Source organism: Bos grunniens, chromosome 28 (genome assembly GCF_055505025.1).
Source record: "Bos grunniens cultivar Pamir isolate PY7600 chromosome 28, Bosgru_T2T1.0, whole genome shotgun sequence".
In the NCBI taxonomy this organism is placed as follows: Eukaryota; Metazoa; Chordata; class Mammalia; order Artiodactyla; family Bovidae; genus Bos; species Bos grunniens.
Window position 1 is genome coordinate 32,523,702 of NC_141192.1, and position 26,867 is coordinate 32,550,568.

The window sequence follows — 26,867 nt, forward strand, 5'->3', positions numbered from 1 at the left end:
TTCGCTCTCCACGCGCCCATCCCACACCATTCCTCACCCCGCGCCCTCCCTCTCTCGGCGCCCGCCCCGCATCCTCGCCCTGCGCCCTCCCGCTCCCCGCGCTCTCGCGCCCGCCCGCTCCGTGCCCGCTTCGTGCCCGCTTCGTGCCCGTTCCGTGCTCGCTCCGCGCTCGCTCGCTCGCGCTCCCCGGCGCCGGCTGCGGAGGGAGCCGCTCTGCCCGCAGCTGGCGCAGCGCGGGGGCGGCCGCGGGTGGGCGGGTGCCGCGGGCCCGAGTGCCGAGCATGAGCCGCCGCCGGCGCCGGCCGCGCGCTGCTTGGGGCCCGACTGCGGCGCGAGGGCTGCGCGGGAGCTACGCTGGCCCGGACCGAGGTAGGCAGCGGCCGCCCGATCCTCAGTCCCTCCGTCCCTCCCTCCCTCCTGCGGGCCGTCCCCTCCGGTCGCCCGCGCGGGCAGGGCGGGGCGTACGCGGGTCCAGGGTCCCGCCCGGCGCGGCCGTCGTGGGGCCGGGGCGCGGGCTCCCGGCGCGGGTCAGGGGACGCGCGTTGAGAAGGGCGTGCGGGAGCCCAGTGCGGAGTTCCCCGGAACTCCGCCCGGGGCTGGACAGCGCCAGGACCCCCCAGTCCCCAGCCCCTGTGGGGCACCGGGCGGTCTCAGCCTGGGCGTGGCGGGAGCGCACTTGGCAGGCTGGCGTGGGCTCCCGCGCGCGGGTCGCCTGCCCCGGGCCTGGCGTGGAGGAGGGGGCTGGGAAATCTGAGGAGCTGGGGCTGCGCAGTTGGAAGTTTCCATTTGCTTGTCTGCATTCTGGGCCCCGCGGTGGCATCTCACGCCCTTGCTGTGTGGCGAGGAATTGGGGCGTGAGCGCAGCCTTTGAGGAGAGCCGGCTAGGGCGAGATGCCCCTCTCTGCACCGTGGGCAAGGGTCATTTGAAGGACCGCGCTCTCTTTGCCCCAGGCCCCCCCCCCTGCTGGAAACAGTCTGGGGCAGGTGCAGCTAGTTCTGATCTGCGCCTGTGGGGCCGGGGGGAGGGGGCACTGGGTCTAGGGAAAGACACGCAACCGGCCCCTCGCGCCCTCATCTCTAGCTGCTTGGGAGCGCTGGAGCTGATGGACAGTTACAGGGAGGCCGCCTACTTCTTGGGAGCCACCTGGGGCTGAGATGTGGTGGGGCCGGGACACCCTCCTTCCCTGCTTAGAACTGGGAGCCCCATCAGGTTCAGCCTCCCCACTGCTCTCATACTTCCCCCACCCTCCAGACCAATGGAAGGGCTCTGATGGCCACCTGCCCTGGGAGCTCAGGCCGTCCAGAGTGAGCTTGGCGTGCTGAGGGACCTCGAAGAGGCAGTGGTCTGTTCTGCCCCTCGGGGGTCTCCCACCTCCCTCTGGACATAGTCTTTCCCAGCCTAGCGTGGGTCCAGGCTCTTCCCTGCCCAGGTAGGAGGCTTAGAGAGCAAAGCAGTAGCTCTTGTGTGCAGTTGGGAGGCCACGGGTATTGACTTTGGAGCTGTGGGCAGGCTGCAGGCTCCTTCGAGACTCAGTTTCCTTGTCTGTAGAATGACACCGTGGTTTCAGCGACTTCTGAGGGTATGTCCCCTACATCTGGGGACACTTTACACTGGCACCTCAGGACCCCAGCCCAGAATAAGAGGAGGGGATTCAGAGTAGGGGGATGTGGAGGGCCTTGGCTGGGGGCACAAGGGTAGGTTTTCCCCCCTCCTGCCTTTCTTTGTTCGTAGGGACGTGTATCATAGTGACCGCATGGGCCTGGGTGGGGGTGGCAGCAGAATCTGCAAGCCCTGCCCCTGAGAAGAGTAGGCAGTGTGGACCCACAGGCTAACACCCTCCCGAGGGCAGCTGTGTGCTTAAGCACATGGCTCCGGGGTTGGGGAGCATAAACAGGTGTCCCCAGGTATGCCCCGGGGGCCAGAGAGCCAGCCAACAAGTTTGTTTTTCTCTGGGAGGCATCCTCGAACTGCCAGCCTGATGGCTCCCTTCCACCTGGCAAATCGTGGAAATGGAACAGTTCACACAGAGCAGAGGGGTTTTTTGGTGTAACTTAGCAACTGCAGGCAGAGGAGGAGGAGGAGGAGGAGGAGGAGGAGGAGGAGTGGGAGGAGGGGGAGGGGGAAGAAGAGGATGGAGAGGAGGAGGAGGATGCGGGGAGGAGCAGTAGGAAGGGGAGGGGGAGGAGGGAGAAATACCAGCACCACCAGCATCTGTGCTGGGTTGGCCTGAGTGAGGCTGGTGGGCCCAGGCTGATGGGGTAGGGCATCCCCTGCAGCCGGCCAGGCCAGGAACAGACCCACCAGTCTGTCTCCTGGGTCCTCCAGAGAAGATCCATTGGAGGCTGTGCCCACCTGTCTCCTTATCTGTGATAATAGGCCGAATGGGTGGGACTGGAATAGCTTTGGTTGATATTTGTTTTTTTGACTACAGAACCCTGTTCTGAAGCCGTATGTTTCAAAGCCAAGTTGGTCAAATAGACCAAGTGAAGGTGCAGGGCTAGGAGCTGAAGCTGGGCCCGGGGTGGGCGAGTGTCAGCTGCACCTCTCCACATGACCCTACCCCAGAAGAGGGGCCCTGGGCAGCCCCACAGAACCTGCTGGGGGTAGGTGCCAGGCCACAGTGTGGGAGAGGGGCAGAGAAGCAGGAGACCCCTGTCCAGGTGGTCTTGGCTCAGTGTGGCTCCCGGTCCGGTGGCCCTCCTACTGCCCCCTGCTGGGCCGCCTCCTCCCTCCCTCTCCCCTCCCGAGGCCATCTGCTTGCTTCAGCCCTGGTCCGCGCTGGCTGTTTTTTCTCTCAGAGCCTCCAAATGCTGAGCAGAAATCTGCCTCGTGGAGCTCCCACCCACTGCAGGCTGCCGCTCATCCCTTTGCCCTCGCCTGCCCACCTCCCTCCTGAGATGTGTGTTTACTTAGCAACGCGGCTTCCAGCTGAATCCAAGAAGAGAGGCAGGGAGCTCGGAGGGAGGCGGCGGGGATGAAGGGAGGCCTGGAGTCACAGGGCGGCTTCGGTGGGAGGCTGCCGGGCCCTTGGCCACAGGAGGGAAGGGTGGCCTCTGACACCCACTGGCCGCATGTCAGGGCCCCCGATCTGCTGGGGTCTGGGAGGACACTCTGCCCTCTTTTAAGACTAAGTGTGTTTCTCACTTCTTGCTGGGCACAGAGGCTGGGGCTCTGTGTGTGTGTGTGTGCATGTCAGAGAATGAACACAAGGATGCCCTGGGCAGAGTGAACTGGCCGCTGTGGATGCATTCAGAATGTCCCTGCAGTGGGGACACCGGGAAGTCCCAGTCTCACAACCCCGAAGCAAGCTTTGGGAAGGTCAGCAGATGTCAGCATGGCGGGAACCGTGGAAGGGAGAGTCGAGAACCTCATGTTCTGGCCCACACAGAGTATGGGAGGGCGGGGGGGCCAGGAGTGGAGAGCAGGGATCACCCTGGGGCAGGGAAGGGACGGGGCTCAGGCCTGCAGAAAGGTGACAGGTGTCTGGTATGACGGTGTTAGGGTCACACGGATGCCTGTAGGGCCAGGGAGGGGCGGGGGTGTGAGCGCTGCCTGGCACTGACCCTGCCTCAGGATGGACAGACATGGCTTCCCGTGTCTGTGTGCGAAGCATTTCCTCAGAGCCCCACAGGGGCTTGGGGCAGGATTCAGGGCAACACCCAGGGATCCTGCCCTGGACGCTTCTTCCCAGCTCACTTGACAGGGCAGCTCCTCAGGGCTGGTGCGCTGGCCGGGGAGGGGAGAGGCAGGCTGTGGCCTGTGCCGCCCGGGGTGGTGGCAGGAGCTTGGGGTCCCCGGTGTCCCTTTGGAGTGGCTCTGGGTTCTCCACAGTGCAGGGTGACTTTGGGGAGCGGTGGGTGAGTGCCAGCTCAGGGAGGAGGGGCCTGGGCCTTGGTAAGTGTCCTAGCTCTTCAGAGGAGAGGCCCCCGTTTCTCCTGGGGGACACACGTGCTGAGACCCCCAGCCAGGGAGCTGGCCCGGTAGGTGTAGCCTTGAGAACTCAGGGGGCGCTTAAATCGGCTTGTCCAGCTCCTCCCACCCCGGGCTCCCCCCAGGTGCAGTGCTGATGCCCTCGATGACTTGCCTCAGAGGTGAAGCCACTTGCCTACTGCTTCTCCCAGTTTCAACACAACAACAAACCTTCCTCAGCTGTCTCCCCCTCTGGCTCTTTTGCGCCCTGCTCTCCTCCCTTGCACGGGGCCGACTGTGAAGGGTGTTCTCTGCTTGCTCACCGCACACCATCACCTCCCACACAGCCTGGCCCACTCCCATCTGTGCGCCCCCCACTCCTGGGAAACAGGCTCCAGAGGCCCGGGGACGTCTCCAGCCCTGCTCCCAGGCTGTGGTCCCCTGGGCTCTGCAGGTCCCCCCTTCCTCTCCTGGGGCACTCGGTGTCCCCCTTCCTGGGGACCTGGGCCTCCACTTTCTCTTCTCAACCCTGGCTTCCGTTTCTTCCTTGGTGCTGATCCCAACCCAGCTCTTCTGGGCAGCATTCAAGCCCAGACCCGCCTGCTGCCTCCTAGGTGAGCACTGTCGTTGCACCCCTAAGCCTCCCCTGCCCCATCTCCTCTCTGAGCAGCTGGGACAGCCAGGGTCTCTCCTGGACCTCTGCCAGGTCAGCCCTGGCATTGACTGAGTGTTCAGCTAGTTTGCTCCCACCGCGACCTCTCTTCCCTTCTCCTCCCACTGCCACCTCCTGGGGCCGGGCGGCCCTCCCCTGGCCTGGACACCCCAGCAGCACCCTGCCCCTGCAGTGCCTGCCCTATGGCGCAGCCTGGTGACCTTTTTAACCTTCTCTTTGTAAAAATGCTGAGCCTTACGCTCCATGCAGCCCTGGCTCTCCCCACCTAGTCGGCTCCCAGCCTTCCTCAGGGTGCCTTCCAGCACAGGTGCGCTTTGAGGGTGCCCTGGGCGTGCAGTATAATTGTCAGGGCGTGATCCCTCGGGGTCAAGTCTATACTTGGCCCACTGGCCCCAGTTGGACCACCAGCTCTGAGAGGGTGGCTGTGCTAGAGGACTCAGCAGACATTTGTGGGATGTGTGTGAAAATCTGTGAGCTGCTGTGTGTGGCGGGGTAGAGAAGTGCGGATCTGTGTCTGGGAACCTGTGTGTTGGGGATGGAGGCGTGCCCCCCCCTCCTCGGCCATCTTGCTTCCCCTTTCAGGGAGAGGAGAGGAGAGCAGATCCACAGGTTCTGGGAATGGCAAGAGGGGGGCGTCTCTGGGGATCCAGACCCCTGTTCAAGAAGGAGTAGGGGGGGCGTCTGGGAGGCCAGGCCCTTGCCTGTTGTCACCACCACTTCCGTTTCTCCAAGTGTCACCCTCAGACTCTACCTTGAAGAGAGAGTTCTCCCTGGATCTGGTTGTCATGGCAACGCTGTTAACAAAGAGTAGCTTCCGTGGAGGAGGCTGGCTCACCCAGAAACTGAGGGGGCTGGGCGAGGGTGTGCGTTCTGACGGGTTCATTAGCTGAGCCTGTTTCCCCAACCCCCACCAAGGCTGCCCAAGTTGCATGGACCGCTCTGGCTGGGCCTGGTACCCAGACCCTGCCCATGTGACTGTCATGAAGCCTCCATCCCATCTGGGTGTGGCTTGTATTTCAGCCACAGCTGGCTCTCGGGGCAGGCCCAGGGAGGCCTCTGAGTGGGGGGGGGGAGGGGGGGGAGGGTGCAGGCTGTGCCCTGGCACCAGGCACCTCCCAGGGTGAGGAGCCTTTGTGGAAACCCAGGCTCAGAAGCCCAGATTTCTCTTTCCCAGGACTTTCCCGAAGGCTGGTTCTGGTGCCCAAGCCCGTTTCAGTTGTGGCCTCTGAACAAGCCCTGTCTGGACTCTGTTACTGCTCTGAGATTAGGGCTTTGGTTAAATGAGGGGCAGCCCTGGCCAAGCTGACGGGGGACGGTGGGCTCTGGGGTCCAGGTCTTTGCCCCTAGAGTGGGGTGAGAGTGAAGGAAGGCAAGAGCTGGCCACGTGGACCAGCTCAGGGACAAGGCTGGGTGGATTAGGGTTGGATGGGATTAGAGGCTCATAGGGGAGGAGCTCGTGGAGTTCTGAGGCCAGCTTCCTCAGCTTTCCTGAGTTAATCACTCTGAGCAGGCAGAAGGCTCCGTCAATTATTCCTTTCACTGTGGTTATTAGCAGTGGGTGGCCCCCACTGGGCAGATGAGGCCAGGAGCAGGAAGACATCAGGGCTGCTCCGAGAAGAGCCCACGTCCTGTCCACACCGCCCAGGTGTCCACTCCCAGCTCAGCCCCACCGCAGAAGAGCCCCCCATGCCCGGCACCCCGCCCTCCTCGAGCCTGGGAGCCCGCCCGACCAAGGCAAGTCTGAGTGTCTCTGTCAGTGTTCCCTGAGCGCCTGGGCCCTGGGCCCTCCCTGCTGGGTCAGGGGGCTCTCCGGGACGAAAGAGCGAGGGTTGACAGTGAGCAGGGTGGGCCACGGGTCCGAGCTGTTCCTGTGGGAAAGACGAGGGCAGACAGAATCACTTCCGGAGTGGGCGTGTCACGTAGGGCGGAGCCTGGAGCCTCCCACAGCGCCTGGACGGCCCCCAGGGTGCAGGGCTCAGGAGCTCCAGGCTGCTTGTGGAACCCAGCAGTCAATGATGGAAACGCTCATGGATATTGCCTACAAACCGGCCATCAGAACACCGCAAGAAGTATCAAAGACACCCTGTGATTCAGACCGTGTTTTCTGCCTACAATGCAGTTCTGATAGAAATTAATAACAAAACAGAGTCTAGGTATTTGGAAAATTTTAAATACATGTATGGCAACTCACTCCAGTGTTCTTGTCTGGAGAATCCCAAGGACAGGGGAGCCTGGTGGGCTGCCGTCTATGGGGTCGCACAGAGTCGGACACGACTGAAGTGACTTGCAGCAGCAGCAGCAGCAGCATAAAGACTTAGTGAATCCAAGAAGCAGTCATAATGGAAATGAGATGACAATGAAATTAAATGATAGAAGTATTATGAGGGACACTTGTGGCACGCAGCCTTCATGGCACTGCAGATGTTACCAGCTGACCTTGTCTGGAGAGCCCGCATCCGTGTCCAGGTGCCTCCTCCTCGACCCTGGCTGCTGGGAAAGGGGTCAGAGCAGTGGGCAGGCCTCCCAGACTGCAGGGCTGCCTAGGGGAGAATTCAGTATCCTTTGGCTTCTCCATGTGATCAGGCCAGGCTGGGTCTGGGGGAGCTGCCCTGCCCCCAGTACACAGACACAGCTTTTGAAGAATATTTATTTGGCTGCGCAGCATGTGGAATCTTCCATCTTCCTTGCGGCATGTGGATCTTTAGTTATGATGTGTGAACTCTCAGTTGCTGCATGTGGGATTAAGTTTCCTGACCAGGGATCAAACCCGGGCCCCACGCGTTGGGAGTGAGGAGTCTTAGCCACTGGACCACGAGGGAAGTCCTGAGACCAAGGCTCCTAAAGCACATACTCTGGCCACGGCCACCATTCACACATCACAGCCACTCCCACCCCTGGAGGGGAGGACAACATGTGTGTCTCAGGTTGGACTGAGACTTTGAAAAGCTGTGGTTCTGTGAGGGGACTGGGGCTTGTTAGGGGAAGAAAAGGAAGGACCCGTGCAGGGAAAGACCCAAGGCCGCAGACAAGAGAGAGGATGGAACCGTGGGCAGTGTGGTGGCCAGAGCCCTGGGCCGCCCCATCTGTGCTCAGGATCTTGGCATACTGAATGTGTACGTGGGCTCCGTGTATGTGTGTGTAAACGTGTGTGTGTGCACATTCACGCACAAGCACCAGCCCTGACCAGCCCTCTATCCCAAGGACTCTGCTGGGCATTTCACTAATACCTGATGTAATTTAATGCTGCAGACTTCTTTTTTGATGCTGGCATCATTATGCCAACTTTGCTCATGAGCCTCTTGCGTCTGGAGAGAGAGGCCAAGGCTGGGTTTGAATGCAGGTCTTTCCTCTAGGCCAAGGACACTTTGGAGAGTAGGTGACGTGCTTCTTTGGGGCCTCCCCTCATCTTCCTGTGCTCTTCGTGCTACCCTCTCCCTGGGTGCAGCCCCTGAGTGGGCTCTTGTTCCCTTCCCTGGCTTTGACTGTGACCTCCCCTGGCCCCCTGTGCTTCCCTGAACTCACACTCACACCTCAGGTCTCAGCTTGGACAGGGCTCCCGGCAGGAGGCTCTCCACCCCCTGGAGCTGCTGAGGTTCCTTTCCTCTGGGCTGTGGAGCCCCAGGGATGTGTAGCGGGCGTAACAGGCTCCCCAGGTGCTGGCTGCTCTTCTGAGTACTTTGCCTGTATCCACTCATCTCACAAACACTGTTGAAAGATCAGGTTCCCCAGACGCAGAGCCTGAGATGGGGATTTCTGACGCATGGGGTGTACAGGGTGTGCTCTTGGGGGCATGTGGGGGTGTGCAAGCAGGTAGAGAAATGGGGAGGCGAGCATGCAGTTTCACAAACATGCAGTTCCTTTTCTATTTATACTATTATAAATGGTATAATAAATTATTTATACTATTTACCTTTTGTTTTGGAGTATATTTTGGAGTATACTATTTTATTGGATATAATTTACAATGTTGTATTAGTTTCTGCTCTACAATGAAGTAAACCAACTGTATGTATACATACACCCACTCTCTCTTGGACCTCCCTCCCTCCTGCCCCACAGTCCCAACCCTCTGGGTCATCAGAGTCCTGAGCTGAGCTTCCTGTGCTATACGGCAGCTTCCCACTAGCTCTTTCACATGTTTTACTGTATATATGTCAATCCTACTCTCTCAGTTCATCCCACCCTCCCCTTTCCCCATTGTATCCATACGACTGTTGTCTATATCAGCAACTCTATTCCTGCCCTGAAATTTTTACTTTTGGAACATACGTGATTTACAATGTTGGGTTAGTTTCAGGTGTACAGCAGTGATTCAGTTGTATATATACGTATGTCCATTCTTTTTAAATTCTTTTCCTATATAGTTCATTACAGAGTACTGAGTAGAGTTCCCTGTGCTGTACAGTAGGTCCTTATTCAGTTCAGTTCAGTCGCTCAGTCGTGTCCGACTCTTTTCGACCCCATGGACTGCAGCACGCCAGGCTTCCCTGTCCATCACCAACTCCTGGAGCTTGCTCAAACTAATGTCCATAGAGTCGGGGATGCCATCCAACCATCTCATCCTCTGTCATCCCCTGTCCTCCCACCTTCAATCTTTCCCAGCATCAGGGTCTTTTCCAGTGAGTTGATGCTTCGCATCAGGTGGCCAGAGTATTGGAGTTTCAGCTTCAGCATCAGTCCTTCCAATGAATATTCAAAATTTATTTCCTTTAGGATTGATTGGTTTGATCTCCTCGAATTCCAAGGGACTCTCAAGAGTCTTCTGCAACACCACAGTTCAAAAGCATCAACTCTTCAGCACTCAGCTTTCTTTATGGTCCAACTCTCATATCCATTCATGACTACTGGAAAAACGATAGTTTTGACTAGACAGACCTTTGTTGGCACAGTAATGTCTTTGCTTTTTAATATGCTGTCTAGGTTGGTCATAGCTTTACTTCCAAGGAGGAAGCGTCTTTTAATTGCATGGCTGCAGTCACCATCTGCAATGATTTTGGAGCCCAAGAAAATAAAGTCTGTCACTGTTTCTGTCAATCCCAATCTTCCAATTTATCCCTCTTTCCCCCTTTGGTAACCATGAGTTTGTTCTCTACATCTGTGACTTGATTTCTGATTTGTAAGTAGGTTCATTTGTACCGTTTTTTTAGATTCCACATATAAGCAATAACATGTGATATTTGTCTTTCTCTGCTGACTTCACGCAGTATGATTACAGGTACATCCGTGTCGCTACAAATGCATTACTTCATTCTTTGTAGGAGCATGTTTTTACTTGCCCTTGCCTTTCACCTCAGGCCTCCTGATAAGGCAGACTTGTTTGGAAGTGCCTTCACCCACGCAGGAGTCCCCCACTTTAGGGTTACACACCCCCACACCCACCTACTCAGGTGACCCCAAGTTGAACTGAACTCAGTTGTTCATCTGTTTTCCCATTGTTTGTTAACAGGTTGACTCAAGCAGTTTTCAGAGCTCTGGTCCCTGAGGGGCTCAGGCGAGGGCTGGCCTCTGTCAGTGCTCCTGTGCACACCCCCACCCCGCAGCCCTGAGCTCACCTGTGCTGTGTGGCTTTCGCCAGGGGCTGTAAATGTCCTCCTGTAGATGACCGCTGCAAACCTGAGCCTCTGCGGCTCTGATGTTGGAGGCCCGCGTGTCCTGGCCCAAGGCTGCAGCCACGTGCCTTGGCTGGAAGAGCCGACTGCCCAGTTGGCCAGGCCCTGGGCGGTAGGAGGAGGGTGGTTGTGGGCTTGTGAGTCTGTCAGCCCCAAGGGAAAACTGGAGCAAGGCCCACCTGCCCTCTGTGGGAACCCAGTGAGGATGAACCCAGTTTCCATCAGACGTTTTACTGCAGGGATTAAAAACTATAAGCACAGCCTAATGAGATAGCCCCAGGGCTGGCACTGGAGAATGATTACGTGTTTGCCCCAGGCCTGCTCCAGGGTGGGAGGGGGCCCTGGACTCAGGAAGCTGTCATTGCCACGTGCTCGGTGCTCTCACGGCGGGGATGAGCAAGGCGGGAAGAGTGTGCGTCACAGGACACTGGTGCTGGGTGGATCGGCAGGCCGGATCGGCAGAGGTGGGGACTGGGCACAGAGGAGTATGGTGCCCAGGTGCCCGTGGGGGGAGGTGGATGTGGAGGGGTGGTCAGACACAAGTGGGCCCCAGGTGGCCATGAAAATGGTCACCCTTGTAGCAACAAGTCTCCAGGGGGTTGAGAACCTTGCCCAAGGCCGGACAGCCGAGAAGTGGCCAGTCCAGGGTGTGGACCCAGGCCTGCACTCCTTACCATACTGCGGGCCAAAAGAGACCCATAGTCTGAGGTGCTGCCCATCCTCACCTCTTTCTGAGATGGGCTTTGGCGGAGCCATTGAAGAACTCGAAGTACCTGGGTGGATGCCCCATCATCCTCCCATCCCTGAGGATGTGTGCGGAGGACCTGTGCACCAGGCCCAGCCCAGGATCGGGGAGCGCAGACGCTATCCCAGTCTGAAAACAGCTAGAGAAAGGCAGAACAGGGAGTCAGAAATCAATGAGGGGGAGGAGGAGGGAGAGGAAGCACCCGGAGGCTTCCAATCAGAACAGAGGGACTAGGACAGCCTCACTGGAAAGAGAGAGGAGGAAGCTGTATGGACATTGGGAGAGAGGGGTTCCCTGCAGGTGGGGTGCTGGTGGTGGTTTAGTCGCTAAGTCATGTCCAACTCTTGCGACCCCATGGACTGTAGCCTTCCAGGCTCCTTTGTCCATGGAGATTCTCTAGGCAAGAATACTGGAGTGGGTTGCCATTTTCTTCTCCCAGGGATCTTCCCAATCCAGGAATAGAACCCAGGTCTCCTGCATTACAGGCAGATTCTTTACTGACTGAGCTATGAGGGAAGCCCCTCATGCTTGTGGGGGGGGCGGGGTCTAAGTAAAAGTACATAGTAACAGCATGGATCACAAGTCCCTTGAAAGTCTATGATCTGACAGATTTCGTTAGTAGTTCTAATTCCCCACGCAATTACGAAATGGTCAAATAGACCAGGAAAAGGTGACCGAGAAAGGAAAGTTTGGTTCACACGCTTTGCTCATCTCTGGCTGCTCCCTTCGCAAGCATGTTGAGTGTCTCTTGGCATTGACAGGTGGGTTAAAACCCCGATAAGGGTCCCCTTTTGGGGGCTGCCTTCAGTCATTACGAGGCATCACAAAACTGCAGAGCAGGGCTCATCACTTGCTTGCGCAGGGCGGGTCATTCATTCACACGAGCACACTGTAGAAGTTAGTAAAGTAAAGTAGAAAATGTGCTTACTGAGAAAGCAGAGAGGCTAGAGCTCTGAGTCTTCTTACCTTATCCTGAAGATCCCGGACAAGCCCCCAGGATGATAGCTTACAGTGAACAGCGTCGGATTTGTGATCTCTGAAGAAGATTTAGCTTTGGGACCAGGGACCAGCCTTGATCATTCAGGAGCATTTGTGTAGCAGAGTTTTATTAAAGTAAGAAAAGAGACAGAGAAAGCTTCTGACATAGACATCAGAAGGGGGATGAGAGTGCCCCTGCCGAGGGTGCAGCTAGCCCCCAGCCCTGAGATAGACACACTCTGGAACATCTGGGAATGCCAAGTCATTGGGGGGATACAGTCTGGGGCAGACAGTGACTGTCGCCAGTAATGACAGGTCACCCTGGGGTGAGCCAGGGGAGTTGTGGCTTTGACTGGGGTCTCACACCACCTCCATGGCTCAGCTGTGTCCACGTGTGGATGGCTCTGGCAGAGGGGCAGCTGACCCACCACACCACGTGTTCCAGCCCCACGTGGACAGCACTGCACCTCCTCCAGGAGAGAGCCTGGTGGTGGGGCTTGCTCAGGAGGCCTGCCTGGGGGAAGAGGCTGAGATCAATGGAGTCCTGTTGAGTTTGAGGTGCTCTGGGAAGCTGAGAGAGGCATGGCTGGCGTGTGGGCATGTGGGCGCGTGGGTGGGGCCCTCTCCAGCTCTTCACCCTCCCCAGCTCTTCTTTCCTTAGGATTCCCTTCCCCCTCCTCAGTGTGCAAAGTGCAGTATTGTATTTATTTTAATAGCATTCAAAAAGTAAAAAGGGGGGATTCCCTGGTGGTGCTCAGCGCTTCCACTGCTGTCGGGACTAGTTCTGTCCCTGGTTAGGGAACTAAGACTCTGCATGCCACATGGTCAAAAACAAACCAAAAAAAGTAAGAAAAAGTGTCCAGGTGGAGCATGTCTTCTTCCATCCCCGGCCAACTGTTGGCTCCTCCCAGCTGAAGCCCTGTTTTTATCTGTTTCCTGAGTATCTGCCTTGTGTTTCTGGTCCCCACACAGCGGCAGTGCATCAGTCCCCGTCAGGCACGTGGTGGTGATGCCTGTGCCTGGCTTGGCTTCTCTCCCCAGAGCGTCTTGGAGCTCCTGTCTCAGTGTGTGTAGAGTGGCCGTGCTGCTTTTAGCACACATGTGGTCTTCCCACAGTGGATGTATGTATGACAACTCAGGACTTTCCAGGTGGCTCAGAGGGTAAAGAATCCACCTGCAATACAGGCAGATACAGATTCTATCCCTGGGTTGAGAAGATCCCCTGGAGGAGGGCATGGCAGTTCACTCCAGTATTCTTGCCTTGAGAATCTCGTGGACAGAGGAGCCTGGCGGGCTATGGTCCATAGGGTCGCAAAGAGTCAGACATGACTGAAGCGACTGAGCACGCATGCATGATAACTCGTTCATCCAGGGACTGAAAAGTGGACATCCAGACTGTATCCACTCTCCTTTTCTAAGCAGTGCTGCAATGAGGACCCTTACACATGTATGCTTTTGCTCAAGTGTGAGCATATTTGTAGGATAAATCCCTAAAATAAGATAGCAGGGTGAAATGGAGGTGCATTTATAATCTTGATAGATTTTGCCCAACTGTCCTCCATGGCCATGCTTGGTTATACCTCTGCTGGCAGTTTATGTGAGCCTCTGTTTTTCCATCCTCTTGGCCAATCTGTTATGTGAGAAATGGTATCTAGTTGCAATTTTATATAGAATTTCTCTTACTATGAATGAGAAAGAGTCGGACACAACTGAGCGACTGAACTGAACTGAAGATCCACCTATATTCTCTTTGATGAATTGGTGTTTGAATTATTAACATATTATGTTGGGTTGATGGCATTTTTCTTATTGATTCACAGAAATCTCTATATATTGAGGCAACTGATACTTTGGAGTATGAGTTGCAAATCTTTTCCCCAATTTATCTGTATTTTCATTTTGTTATGATTTTTGCCATGCAATCGGAGAGGGCGATGGCACCCTACTCCAGTACTCTTGCCTGGAAAATCCCATGGATGGAGGGGCCTGGTGGGCTGCAGTCCATGGGGTCGCTGAGTCAGACACGACTGAGTGACTTCACTTTCACTTTTCACTTTCACGCACTGGAGAAGGAAATGACAACCCACTCGTGTTCTTGCCTGGAGAATCCCAGGGACGGGGGAGCCTGGTGGGCTGCCGTCTATGGGGTCGCATAGAGTCGGACATGACTGAAGCGACTTAGCAGCAGCAGCAGCAGAACCATCATTTTTAAAAATGGTTTTGGGGTTTTGTAACATACATGAACTTATGTGAAATTACTATTTCTGTAGGCAAAAATGGTTGCCTACCAGTACTTTCGTGGGATTCAAATGAACAGAATTTATGCTCTTCTCTGAGAGTATAAAGAAATTCTCGTATGTTCTCATAAACTTATGGTTTCATTTTTTTTCAAGTGTGAATGTTTGATCCATCTGCTGGACTCCAACTTAATTTTTTTCCAGATGGTCATCCATTTGTCCAACACCACTTATAATTACTTTTTTCCCCACTGTTTTGAAATATCACCTTTATCATATATTGAGCTGCCATGTGTTTGGGGTTATTTCTAGACTTTCTCATTGGCTTCATTGCTCTGACTGTATATTCATGGGCTGATATCGCGTTTTAAATTTAACTGTTATTATGCAAATTTTCAAATGCCATAGAAGGTAAAAAGAATAGTCATGAACCCTCATATTCTTATCACCCAGATTCAGTAGTTAAGGTTTTACCCACTTGCTTCACTTAAATTCATTTTTATTTCTTCCTGTCTCTTTTTTGTCTCCTGTTTTTCTTTTTCCTTTTGATTGAAGTATTTAAATCAAATCCCCAACCTCGGTAATTTGCCCCTATATACTCTGGTATGGATCTCTAAAACAAACAAGGCCATTTTCAAACAAAACCACATGGTTATTAACACACTTAACAAAATTAACAGCAATTCCTTGCTATCATCTAACACCAAGAACACATGCCATTTTCCTTAATTGTCTTGAAAATGCCTTTTTGCAGTTGGTTTGTAAAATTGGTAACCAAATTAAATCCATATGTGGCATTTGGTTTGTATTGTCCTTAAAGCCTCTTTAATCTAAAGCAGCTTATTTCCCCCACCACTCTTTTTAAAAGCTGTTGGCTTGTTGCATAATCTTCTTGAGTTCTCTATAGTATCCTGTTTTTAAGACTTGTCTGTTTGCTTCCTCTTGGTGTCATTTAACTAGTTCCTCCAGTCCTCGCATTTCCTCTAAACTAGGATGTAGCTCAAACAGCTTCATTTTGAGGGGGGTTCGTGTTATCTGAGCAAGAATGGTGTTGCCCTTTGCATGGCATTGTGGCAGGAGTCTATCACATCAGGTCTGGTTGCAGTCAGTGGTCATGAACATGGGGGAGATAGAGGGAGATACCCTCATGCTCTGGCATCTCTTTGTCCTGATTGTTTGAGCCACTGATGACCACCATCTGAGTCAAGCATGGCATGCAGGGTTGCAGCATGGCACCTATCTAATTGTTCTGTCTGAATGCATTAGTGGAATTCTGTAGAAAAAAGTTCCTTCATCAACCAGGGCTATTTGGCTGCCCTGAAATAATTTCATGAAAAAAAGGAAGATAAGTGTTAAATTCTTTCCTTTACCAACACATGGTTCCTCTGATTTTTGCAATTTGTGCTTGTTCTAAAACTCAGCAGCCACACCTGACCACATTCCTTCTCAAGTTGCCTTCACCATTTTTTTTCCCCCCAAGTTGTGTCTTGAAACTACAGCCCTGTATTTACTGTAGGATTCCTTTATCTGGTAGGACTTAGCCTTATTAACTGTGCTATTTACTGTGGTCACTGCGACTGTTTCCTAGTGTGACATCACACCCATGGGGGTGGTTGACCCAACCTGGTTTTCTCATCAGTCCTGATATGTTGAGGGGCAGTCTTACAGCAGGTGAGGCTTTTTTCTCCCTGAATGCTAGATCTTGTTGGAGCAGAAACGCGTGCACATTTGAGAAGCTGGTGAAGAGGATTTGTGGAGGGAAACTGGCCTGAGACGTCTCAGCTCTCGGTCCATGGATGTGAGCTGTCTGTGCATTAGGAGAGAGGGTGGGAGGGACGCTGAAGGCCTTGACAGGCCCAGCGTCTATCGAAACCAAAGCAGCTTCTTCGCATGGTTGAGAGCATTAGAGAGCATCAGACAGTGGCAGCCTCATGACATGGCAGAGTTCCCAGCTGGGTGGAGACCCTAGGAGCTCTAGGAGAGGTGGGGCACCCACTCCGTACATACAGAAGCTGGGTTTTCCCAGTGAAGGGCTTAAGAAGGTGATGAAGAAGGGCCCCTGGAGGCAGAGACCTGGGTCTTCTGGGAAGGCAGGGTCTGTGGGGGCGGGGCCTATGGGAGGGGCCAACACAGGGAGTCCCTGTGGTCTAGATCCCAGCTCAGCGACCTGCTCCTTTCCTGCTGGCTTGTAGGGATCTGAGCTCTGACCCTGTCCTGCTGTGCCTGGGGTCTGCTGAGGCCCTGTATGGATGGGCTGATGCTGGTTTGGATCATGGGCAGTGAGCAGGGGGTCTCTGACTTCACTGGCCAGAAGAATCCACCAGTAGCAGAATCCACACTTAGGAGTCCTCTTGCCGCTTCCTTGCCAGGAGGCCTTTCACAGCCTGGTCTTGCTCCAGGGCCTGCCTGGCTGTGAGTGTGGACACTGACAGCAGGGATTTGCTGTTGTTGTTTAGTTGCTAAGTCGTGTCCAACTCTTTGTGACCGCATGGACTATAGCCCACCAGGCTCCTCTGTCCGTGGGATTTCTTAGGCAAGAATACAGGAGTGGGTTTCCATCTCCTTGTCCAGACAACAGGGATGTGTGGTGCATGTACAAAGGGTCTCGAGTGTTAGGCAGCCTCCTTCCCTCTTCCCTTCCCCCTCCCTTCCCCCCAGCACCCAGCCCCCCGTGTTTGCCGAATGAATGAACAGGCAGAAGCTGTCTCCTCGCCAATGCATTGCTGGAGCCACAGAGGCAGCCACGCCTGTGGCCCCCTGGCTGCTCTGCGTCTGATTCTACAATGGTGGTGGCACAGCCAGAGGTATGTGACAGGGCTTTGCTCAGCTGGGGGTCGGGAGCCTCCCCGGAGGTGAAGCTGAAGGATTGGTGGGCGATGGACAAGGGCCCAGAGGCAGGAACACGCACCATGGGGGAAAGCGGGTTTCTAGAAGCTCCCAGGACCACCTGTCTGGTGTGAGGGACAGTGCTAGGCAAGGGTGCTAAAGCCCAGGGCTCCTTTCCTGGCAGGCTGGGGTGTTCCTGCCACGAGGTGTGGCCTGCGTCTTGAGCTACCTGCATCCTAGCCCTGCCCTGCCCAGCCTGGACTCCCACCGACCCTGAAACTGTCTCTGATGGGGAGGGGCACCGGGCTCTGAGCACGGGGCCTCCTTCCTTCTGCTTTCCAGACCCTCTCCCAACTATGATTTTATTTTGCTTAAAATACTAATTTATTTATTTTTGGCCGTGCTGGGTCTTTGTTGCTGAGTGTGGGCTTCTCACTGTGGTGGCTTCTCTGGTTGCAGAGCATGGGCTGTAGGCGCACAGGCTTTAGTACCGCAGCTCACAGTCTCAGCAGTTGTGGAGCACAGGCTCAATATTGTGGCACACAGGCTTGGTTGCTCTGCAGCATGTGGGATCTTCCCAGACCAGGGATCAAACCTGGGTCCCCTCCACTGGCAGGCAGTTTCTTAACCACTGGACCACCAGGGAAGTCCTTCAACTGTGATTTTAGATCAGCGGTTCTCAGAGTGGGATCCCAGGACAGCAGCCTCAGTATCCCCTGGACCATGTTAGAAATGCAGGTTCTCAGGCCCCAGCCCCGACCTCCTGATCAGACACTCTAGGGGAGGGGCTGCCCACCAGGGGATTCTGATACGTTCTCAAGAGCAAACCGACCAACCCAGGGGTTCAGGCCTGGGTGAAAATAAGACCCTTCCTCTTGGTTCCGGCGTCTTCCCAGACCACAGCCTGCCGTCCTGAGCCAACCGGGCCCCACTGACTGCCACGTCTGTCCCAGATGCGGACTGACCAGGGCCAGCCCCAGAGGTCAAGTTGAGTTGGGACCTGGACACTACCCCCGGCACTGGGGAGCCCGAAGGTCTCAGCGCAGGGACCTTTCATTTGATTTGCTTTGGTCTCTGGAGAGCTGCCCGGTGGCCTTTGGCCAACTCTCGGCATCAGTCACAGAGTCACGGGGCAGAATCGTGGGGCAGATCAGGTCGACCGCACTCTTGGAGATCCCTCAGGGCCTGTGGTCCGTGCCCTTACCTCAGCGCCTCTGGGAGAGGTTAGTGGCTGGCCCAGGGCCAGGATGTGGGAAAGCGCCTTCCCAGGCCACCCCTGCCTGTTACCCCCCCACGCTCAGCTCAGACAATCACTCGGGTGTCACTTGGATCCAGTTACTCAGAGCACAGATGAATCCGACTTCCCGTAATCAGCATTCAGGAGCTTGAAAGGGCTTCTAGGACATTCGGGGGCCTGATGTCTCTCCTTGGCGTCTCTCTCCCTGCCTGGGGCAAGACAGCGTCTGGGTCAGGGAGTCGCTGCATTAGCGGGAATTGTATCTGGCAGGAGCGTTCCCAGGTGGCTCAGCGGTAAAGAACCCACCTGCCAGTGCAGGAGACATGGGTTCGATCCCTGGGTCGGGAAGATCCCCTGGAGGAGGAAACAGCAACCCACTCCAGTATTCTTGCCTAGGAAATTCCAGGACAGAGGAGCCTGGCAGGCTACCATCCATGGGGTCTCAAAGAGTCGGACATGACTGATCATGCATGTGGTGTCCCTACCTGGCAAAGACCTTCTCTAAATTGACCATTTGACAAGGATCCCTGACTTGGGGTAAGAGAGGGGGTGGGTTGAGAAGGAAGGGGATGTCTTCAGGTGAGATCTCTTCATTCTCACTGATGCCCTAGGATAGCAGCCTTCTCCAGTTCTACAGAAACACAAAGTAGACTCAGAGAGGCTGGGAAGCCCAGTAAAAGTCACACAGCAGTATGGATCAGAGTGGACACTCATTTCCTGTCTGGCTGTGCCCAGAGCCCCAGGCCCTCTCATCAGGTAAAATGCAAGCCTCAGCCTTTAGGAGCAAATGTGCAACCTGGGGGCCCCCTCTCCCCAAAATACAGGGAGGGGTATTTAGTCATTACATAACAAGTTAAGCTGATGTGTTTATCATGGGCTTTGCTGGGACCTTAGTGTATTCACTTGGTTTCTGAAGCTTCGGGAGGGAAACAGAGTGTATAGAATCTCCATAGCCTCCGGGGAGGAGGGGCCCCTGGACTGGGAGGCTGCACAGGCAGCTGTGGGCCAAGGCCCCGGGAACTGGCCCCCAGCAGCTCCTCCAGTCTGACCAGCGGCCTGGCAGCCCGGGCCACGTGGTGCTGGATTTGCCTCAGGGTGGCAGGGGGGGAAAGGCAGCTTCCATGGTGGCCATGGGGACCATAGCCTGGCTGCCTGCCTTCCCCTGGGCGGTGGGTCAAGACTGCCTCAGACCTGGTGGGTGGGAGGTCTTTGTCAGGAGTAAACAGCCCTCCACAAGGTCCAGAAAGGTCACTGGGGAGACCGCACAGCCGGAGCCTCTGCACCCACGGGGCCCAGGCCGCAGCCCCTCCCCTTCCCGCTCCAGGCCTGGGGAGAGTGGGGCCCGTCTGTTGTTAAGTGCAGGGGGTGGTGAGCGGAAGAAATGTCCCCAGGACAGGTGTTCCCTGAGAGCTCAGAGGTGGGTTCACCTGCCTGGCTGAGCCTCCAAGCTCTCATCCTCCCCGATCCTGGGCAGATGCGAGCGGAGACTCGGCCCAGGGAGGGTGGGGGACAGGACCCTTCATAGCCCAGGTGGAGTCCCTGGTGGAGGAGGGTCCGTCTGATGCTGGGAGACCACACTTACTTCGTTCACTGACCCCTGTGGAGCTCCAGCCCACTAAGACTTTCCTCCTCACCTCCCTCACCCTCCCTCCCTCACCGTGCTCCCTCCAGTGGTTTCCATTTCACCACGGATGCTGTCCCGCCTCCCTGCCTCACCCTTGCTCTGTGCTCTCAGCCTCGCCCAGCCCTCTGTTCCACTCCCCTGGCTTGATCCCAGCAGCCTGTGGACCACCTCAGGTCTCAGGTCTGGAGCCGAAGTCCTGGTCAGGCCCGGAGGCCCTGGGCAGAGGCCTGACCTGGGTCTTCTCTGGCTCAGGCCATGTCCTTCCTAAGACCAGCATCTGTCCCTCACTGCCCCATACCCTGCAGCTCTGCCCCAGCAGGCCACCTCCCACCGGTGACCCCACTGTGGACTGCACCCCTCCCGACCTCCACCTTCCTCCCTGTGGATAAGCCACCTGTCCCCTTTCCACCCTTCCTGTCCGGGAGCAGAATACCACAGTTTGAGCCCAGACCTGGGAGTTTTGCAGCCTTTCCCGTGGAGAGGAAGCCTATGGCCCAGGGACCTCAGAGACAAGCCTGCCCTCCTGCTCCAGAGGTTGCAGAGCTGGGCTGTGGGCACAGGGGCGGGGCTGGGGTTCAGTGAGGCAGGACCAGATACGCTCATGGGGTCCTTGTGTGGTAGTGTGGGCAGAGGATGTGCCGGTTATGATGGCTGCTCACAGGGGATGCTCTGTACGGGCTTTGTGAGCATCTCATGCATGGTAACTCATCTAGTCCTGAGACACAGGGCTGTTCCCACCCCCATCTTACAGGTAAGGAAACCAAGAGGTTAAGGACTGGCCAGGAGGTGTAGGCTGGCTCCAGGCTCTGCTGTTGACCGCAGAGGAGAAAGGGATGCTGCAGAGGTACCACTGGGCTCTGTGGGCACCCTGCTGGGCTCAGAGGCCCCACAACCCTGCCCTGGGCAGGTCTGTGGCTTCTGATTTTGCCTGCCACACCCTACTAGAGCTGGCCCGTTAAGTGGTACCGCAGGCAATTTCTCCGGCTGCTTGCTTGGGCGGGGTGAGGTGACCAGACCCGCCTTCCCTCTTCCTGCTCCCCAAATGCAGTGGGAGCCACACTCTGGGCCACCAGAGTTAGCCCAGAACCAAGGCCTGCTGCCTGGCTGGGCCCAGGATAAGCAGTGTGGTACCCAAGCCTCAGTTTCCCCATCTGTGAGTCAGATAGACAGGCTGGGACTCCCCAGCGCTTCCCAGGGTCAATGCATATGGGCTGGCTGGACCCATGCCCAAATCCCCCAGAAACCATTTCCCTGAGTCCCCAGGTGGGTTAATGGGCCGATTCTCCTTACTGTGCTTCTCATGTGAGGCCAGGTGGTGTCACCTCTTGTTGACAAGGGGGGCCCTGTGGTGGTCTGGTGGTTTGGGGTTCTCCTCAGGGCAGGAATGGTGGGAGGTACCAGGGATGCCAGACGACCAGAGGCGCTGGTCAGAGGTGCTCCAAAGTGTCTCGCCTGGGGGCTGCCAGGCTGGAGCTCTGGTCTTTGCTTCATGTCTCCCCCAGATGTCTGCACCCCCAGATTCTGACTCCCCAGCATGGAGTGCCTGCTCAGGCCTGGGCTGCCTCCTCATGTCTAGAGCCAGGGGGGCCGCTGTCTCACATGATCCCCTCCAGGAGAGCCTAACAGGCACACAGTGGTGAGGGTGCAGCCCTATGTTGGAAGGCAGTTCTACCACTTCCAGCCTGGCACAAGTAGCTGCCTCCCCCGCCCCTCCCCGGGTTTCAGACACCTCCTCTGTAGAGGGAGGTGACCTGTAAACTGTGCCCCAGGGCTGGATGGATGCACATCGCTGGGGGCCGGGCCGTATCTGCCCTGCTCCCTCCCCAGCTCTCCCACCTGGTAGGGATCCCCAGCACTCCCCGCCCCAGGCCCATGTGGGCTCCACCCAGCTGTCTCTCAGGTCCAGCTTGGAGAATGAGTGAGCCCAGCTCACCCAGCCGAGTGTAGGCGAGGCTGCGTGGCAGGCCCGGCTCAGCGTGGCCCGCATGTCAGCAAGCACCAGTTCCCTACCATCAGGTCTACTTTGGGTCACCTCGGGGGCCTCCTCCCGTACATGCTTCCCCCAGGCAGGGGACACAGTGCAACTCTACTGTAAACAGTCTGACAGAGGCAGCAGGGCGTGAGGGAAGGGAGAGAGAGGGAAGGCTGGAAGGGCCTCCCGAATTCTCCTGCATGCTGAAGCTTTTAGTGTTGCCTGGCAACCAGAAGAGCAAGGAGGGTGTCATAGAGGAGCCCAGCCTGCACTGATGCCCAGCCCCATGCTGGGTAGCCTTCCTCTGAAGGGGGCTGTCAGAGGGCTAGGAATCAGGCTCCTTCAGGCCTGTCTTCTCTAAGGAGCCAAGGGTGATGGCCTCCCAGGAATGGCCACACACCTGCCACCTGGTGGTCCTGAGGCTGGTCTCCCCTTCCCTCCAGCACCAGCCTCTAGGGCACCCCTGATGTGAAGTCTCGGCTTTGATCTAGACTTTGACCCTGACCAGTGCCTGGTATCCTTGGACGGACTGCTTCACGTCTCTGACCTCAGTCTGCACTCCTATAAAATGGGCCAGTAGCCCTCCTCATAGGAGTTACTGTGAGGAATAAATGACAAAGCTGTGTGGGGCTGCAGGACACGGGAGGCTCCATGAGGAGTGGTCCCTGCCCCCAGGGGGTGACAACCTAAGAAGATGATGGTGACAGACTTTCCAGGGCCTTTGGAAGAACTGGTTGAAGGTACCGAGGTCAGCTCTCCATACCCCCAGCCTGCGTGACTATCCAGGACATCCCTGGAGGGGTCCAGACGCAGAATGAGGCCAGGGTGGTGGCAGAGGGTGGGGCAGGAAGGAGTGACACTGAGCAGGTGGCCGGCGAGGGCGTGAGGTTAGCCAAGGCCAGGGGTGGGGAGAGTGCCTGGGTGTTGGCTCCAGGGAGGGGCTGTGGCTGTGGCTGAGACATTGGGAGGGTTTTCCTGCATCTCCATGTGGCATTTCCACCTAGGTCAACCAGAGGACTTGGCCTGGGCTGAGTGGGGCTGGACTCTGCCGGGCAGTGATCAGGCAGTGGCCGAGGGGACTTCCCGGGAGGGTGCTGGAAACCCCAGCGCTGCCCGGTTTCCGCTCCAAAGGCCTGGGAATGCCGTGGCCTCTGCCCAGGAGGAAAGTCCCCAGCTTTCCTGCTGTGTGCTGTGGCCAGGGCTGCTTGGGCCAGGGGCCTGGAGTGGGTACCACCACCAGCCAGGCCGGGGGTGCCCGTGTGGTCAGACCCCCTGTGCCACCCATGTGCCATGCTGAGGCTACCTCACGGTCCCTCCCTTTAACCACAGTGTCAGGGCCTCCAGGGAAAACCCCTGCTTGAAGTTCATCCTGCAGTGACCTTGAGCTGCAGCTGTGGCTCCAACTTTGGTTTAGCAATAGACACTGTGCTCAGGAAACACCACCTTAAACAGGGCACCACCCAGAGTGACTGCTGAGCGGGGTGCCCACCATCCCCCTGCCCCTCCTGCAGCACAGGGCCCAGGAAACCTGGTGTCTCAGGGTGGTAACTGGGTGTGAAGGTGTCAGTTCCAGGTCATCTGAGAAGCCGAGGGTGGGGGCTAAAGGGGAAGGGCCCCGGTTGGAGAGATTAGGACAGGGAGGGCCAGGCAGGAAGAGCCACAGACCATAGACCGCATGGAGCCTGCAGGAAAGGTGCCCGTTAGCGGAGGCCTGCCCTCAACAGGAGTGGTTTGGAGTGGGGACAGCCCCAGTGCCCTGCAGTGGAAGCAGTCTGGGGAAGTGCGGCCTCAGTGGGCACCAGGGCGAATGCAGAGAGGCTGTGCTGGGGCCTGTCAGCCTGCGGGGGCCCCTCACGGTTATCTTGGTGCTATCTTTGCAGTGTGGGGGCCTGAGAGGGTCCTGAGAGCAGCCCCCCGCCCCTGTGCACCCCCTGCCCTCTTTGCATCCCAATTCCTGGGCTTCCTCCTTGGGTATTTTGTCCAGATTGCTTCCTCCTTGGACAGTTGGTATCATGACAGCCTCCAGGATCAAAGGAAGCACTTCTGAAGGGATGCACCTTCTCTGGGTTCCGATGCTGACACTTGCTAGGGCCTGGCACGCAGGTCCCACTCAGCCCTCACTCAGCCTTGCGGGGTGGGGACAATGGTTCTGGCCCTGGGCCCCGCTCCTGAGCTATTAGGGACAGGCAGGCAGACCATCAGCTCTGTGCATGCAGCTCTGTGGCAGCTGCTGGTCGTGGGCGGCTCCAGAGCCCACATCCAGATGGGCTTGTGCGTGGAGCCCAGGTGGTGTGTGAGGCCCCTTTCATGGTGCCACCACGGCCACCCCCTGGTGCTTTGAAGCAAGACTGGTTGCCACGGCCCCAGGGATGTGCATGGGGTGGCTGTCACAAGATGATCAATAACACACACTTATCATCTTATGGGCTTCCCTGATAGCTCAGCTGGTAAAGAATCTGCCTGCAATGAGGGAGACCTGGGTTCGGTTCCTGGGTTGGGAAGATGCCCTGGAGAAGGGAAAGACTACCCACTCCGGTATTCTGGCCTGGAGAATTCCATGGGGGTTGCAGAAAGTCCGACGGGACTTTCACTGTTTTTTTATCATACGGTTTTGTGGTTCAGAGGCCAGCAGTCTCAGTAGGGTGGCTGGCCTTCCTCTCTGCAGGCTCTGGGGGAGGGTCTTTTCTTGCTCATCCAGGTGTTCATTCCACGTGCTGTGGGACTGTGGTCCCCATTCTCTGCTGGCTATCAGCTGGGGCCACTCACTCCCAGGCCTGTCATATGGCTCCCTGTACCTCAGAGCCTCGGAGAAGGCAATGGCACCCCACTCCAGTACTCCTGCCTGGAAAATCCCATGGACAGAGGAGCCTGGAAGGCTGTAGTCCATGGGGTCGCTGAGGGTCAGACACAACTGAGCGACTTCACTTTCGCTTTTCACTTTCATGCATTGGAGAAGGAAATAGCAACCCACTCCAGTGTTCTTGCCTGGAGAATCCCAGGGACGGGGGAGCCTGGTGGGCTGCCATCTATGGGGTCACACAGAGTGGGACACGACTGAAGTGACTTAGCAACTTAGCAGCAGCAACCTCAGAGCCTGCAGTGGTCAAGGGAGGGAAAGTCTGCTCATCTCTCTGACTCTACGCTGTCGTCGCATCTCTTGCTCTGACCACAGCCTGGAAATTTTCAGACTCGTGATTAGATCAAGCCCACATGGGTGACACAGTATAATAATCTCAAAAGCCTTAATTTAATCACATGTAAAAACTTCCCTGGTGGCTTAGACAGCAAAGAATCTGCCTGCAATGCGGGAGACCCAAGTTCAATCCCTGGGCTGGAAGATCCCCTGGAGAAGTAAATGGCTACCTTCTCCAGTATTCTTGCCTGGAGAATCCCATGGACAGAGGAGCCTGGCGGGCTACAGTCCATGGGGTCGCAGAGTTGGGCATAACCGAGTGACTAACACACACAGACAAAGTCCCTTTTGAAATGGAGTCTTTTTGCCAAAGGTCCATTTTGTCACATTCACAGTCTCAGGATTTAGGCATAGTTGGGGCCCATACCCACTGTTAGGAGCCTGGTCCCTCCTCTAGGGAGTCAGAGGGCCTTGGGCCATCACAGGCCAAGGCAAGCCTGGTGGGGCTTCCCTGCTGCCCAGCCTCTCTGGTGTGTGGGAATGTCACGCCCCATCACCCCCACTGTGCCACACTGCACACCATGGCAGTGTGTGGGGCAGCCACTCCCCACAGTGGGTTTTCCCAGGGCTGGGTGTGCAGCGCCCCCTGTTTGTGGAATGGACACCAGAGAGGCGTGGTGGGTGGGTGGTCCTGTGGGAAGGGAGCAGCAGATGCTCTGTGAGGGAGGTTTGGGGGAGCGGCATCTGCTACACGTTGTGGAGTTCTGGTGGGGTTGGGGCACGGGCGGAGCCTCTGCTTAGAGCAGGGAGCCTGGGATGGGGGCAGGGAGGGTCCCCAGGGCTGCTCTCAGGATGCTGGCAGCCGGAGAGCCCCAGTCCCGCCTGGCCTGCCACAGGGCAGGAAGGGCAGAGTTCCCATGTGCGCCATCCTGCCCAGCCCTTCCTGCAGCGGCTCTCTGCCGGTGCAGCTAGACGCAGCCGGCAAGCGCACTGCATAACACTCGCCCAGCCCTCCACTCCTGGCAGGCAGTCCTGTAGCCTGAGCCCAGAGTGCCCCTCCTGTGGTGCTGCTAAGAATCCCCAAGTTTGGGGCAGGAGAGGGGAGTGCAGAGCACTGTGGGTGCCCACCCTGTGCCACGTGGGATCTGGGTTCAGCGTGTACCTGGGTTAAGCCACTGTGCCTGACCTGGGATCTGAAACCCTGCCAGGGGTCTGACCAAAGCCTCCCTCCCTCTCTCCAGCCACCCGTCCATCTGTCCTTCCATCCCTGTGCATGGGCTGTCCCACCCCGCCCCACCCCCATCCATGATGGATGTCCCGTCTAGCCCAGTATCTCTGCCTAGCGGCCCTCTAGCCAGAGCTTACGTACTTCTCTCTTCCTGCCTCCTAGAAGAGGCTGCTGGATGTTGAACTCCCACCATGGGTCAAATTCCTCTGCCTTGGCCAGGCTGGGCCTGGGGAGGGTCAGGTCTGCTCCACCTGCTGACCGCGTCTGACCTGGAGGCCGGTCTCCTGATATGCAGAGCGTGTGTGTTTGGCAGGACATCAGACACGGATGGGAGGGATGTCCTGATTGATCCACCAGGGCCTCCAACCTCCGTTTTCTCCTGGGGGCCTGACATGGGCAAGTCTTTGTCCTGGCGCCTTCTAGGATCATTGGGGACAGGTGTCCCCCCAAGTCCTCATGCAGAACTCTGACACCACACGTCCTGGCCTGGCCAGGCAGGAGTTGGCCAAGGAATGGCAGGCCACTCCTGTGTGTCCTCAGGGATGATGCCACCACCCACCCAGGGACCTCTCCCTTGCCACCTGTTCCCGTGTTATCAGCCATCCGTCTGTCCTGGGGACTCGAGGGGCATGGCATCGTCACCTGTCTTCCTCTGAACCCAAGGAGAACAAGAGGAAACTGATACTCATAGAGGC

The 26,867-nt window shown here is 56.8% G+C and overlaps 1 protein-coding gene across 1 annotated transcript in view; it reads left to right on the top strand.

The window, feature by feature from the left end:
- Positions 1 to 215: 215 nt before the first annotated feature.
- The window catches only part of RASGEF1A (RasGEF domain family member 1A), a 91,160-nt gene continuing 64,508 nt past the window's right edge, over positions 216 to 26,867 (top strand). Inside the window, exon 1 of the mRNA XM_086382570.1 lies at positions 216 to 369. The gene's annotated coding sequence lies outside the window, so the exon portion shown is untranslated. The remainder of the gene's footprint in view (positions 370 to 26,867) is intronic.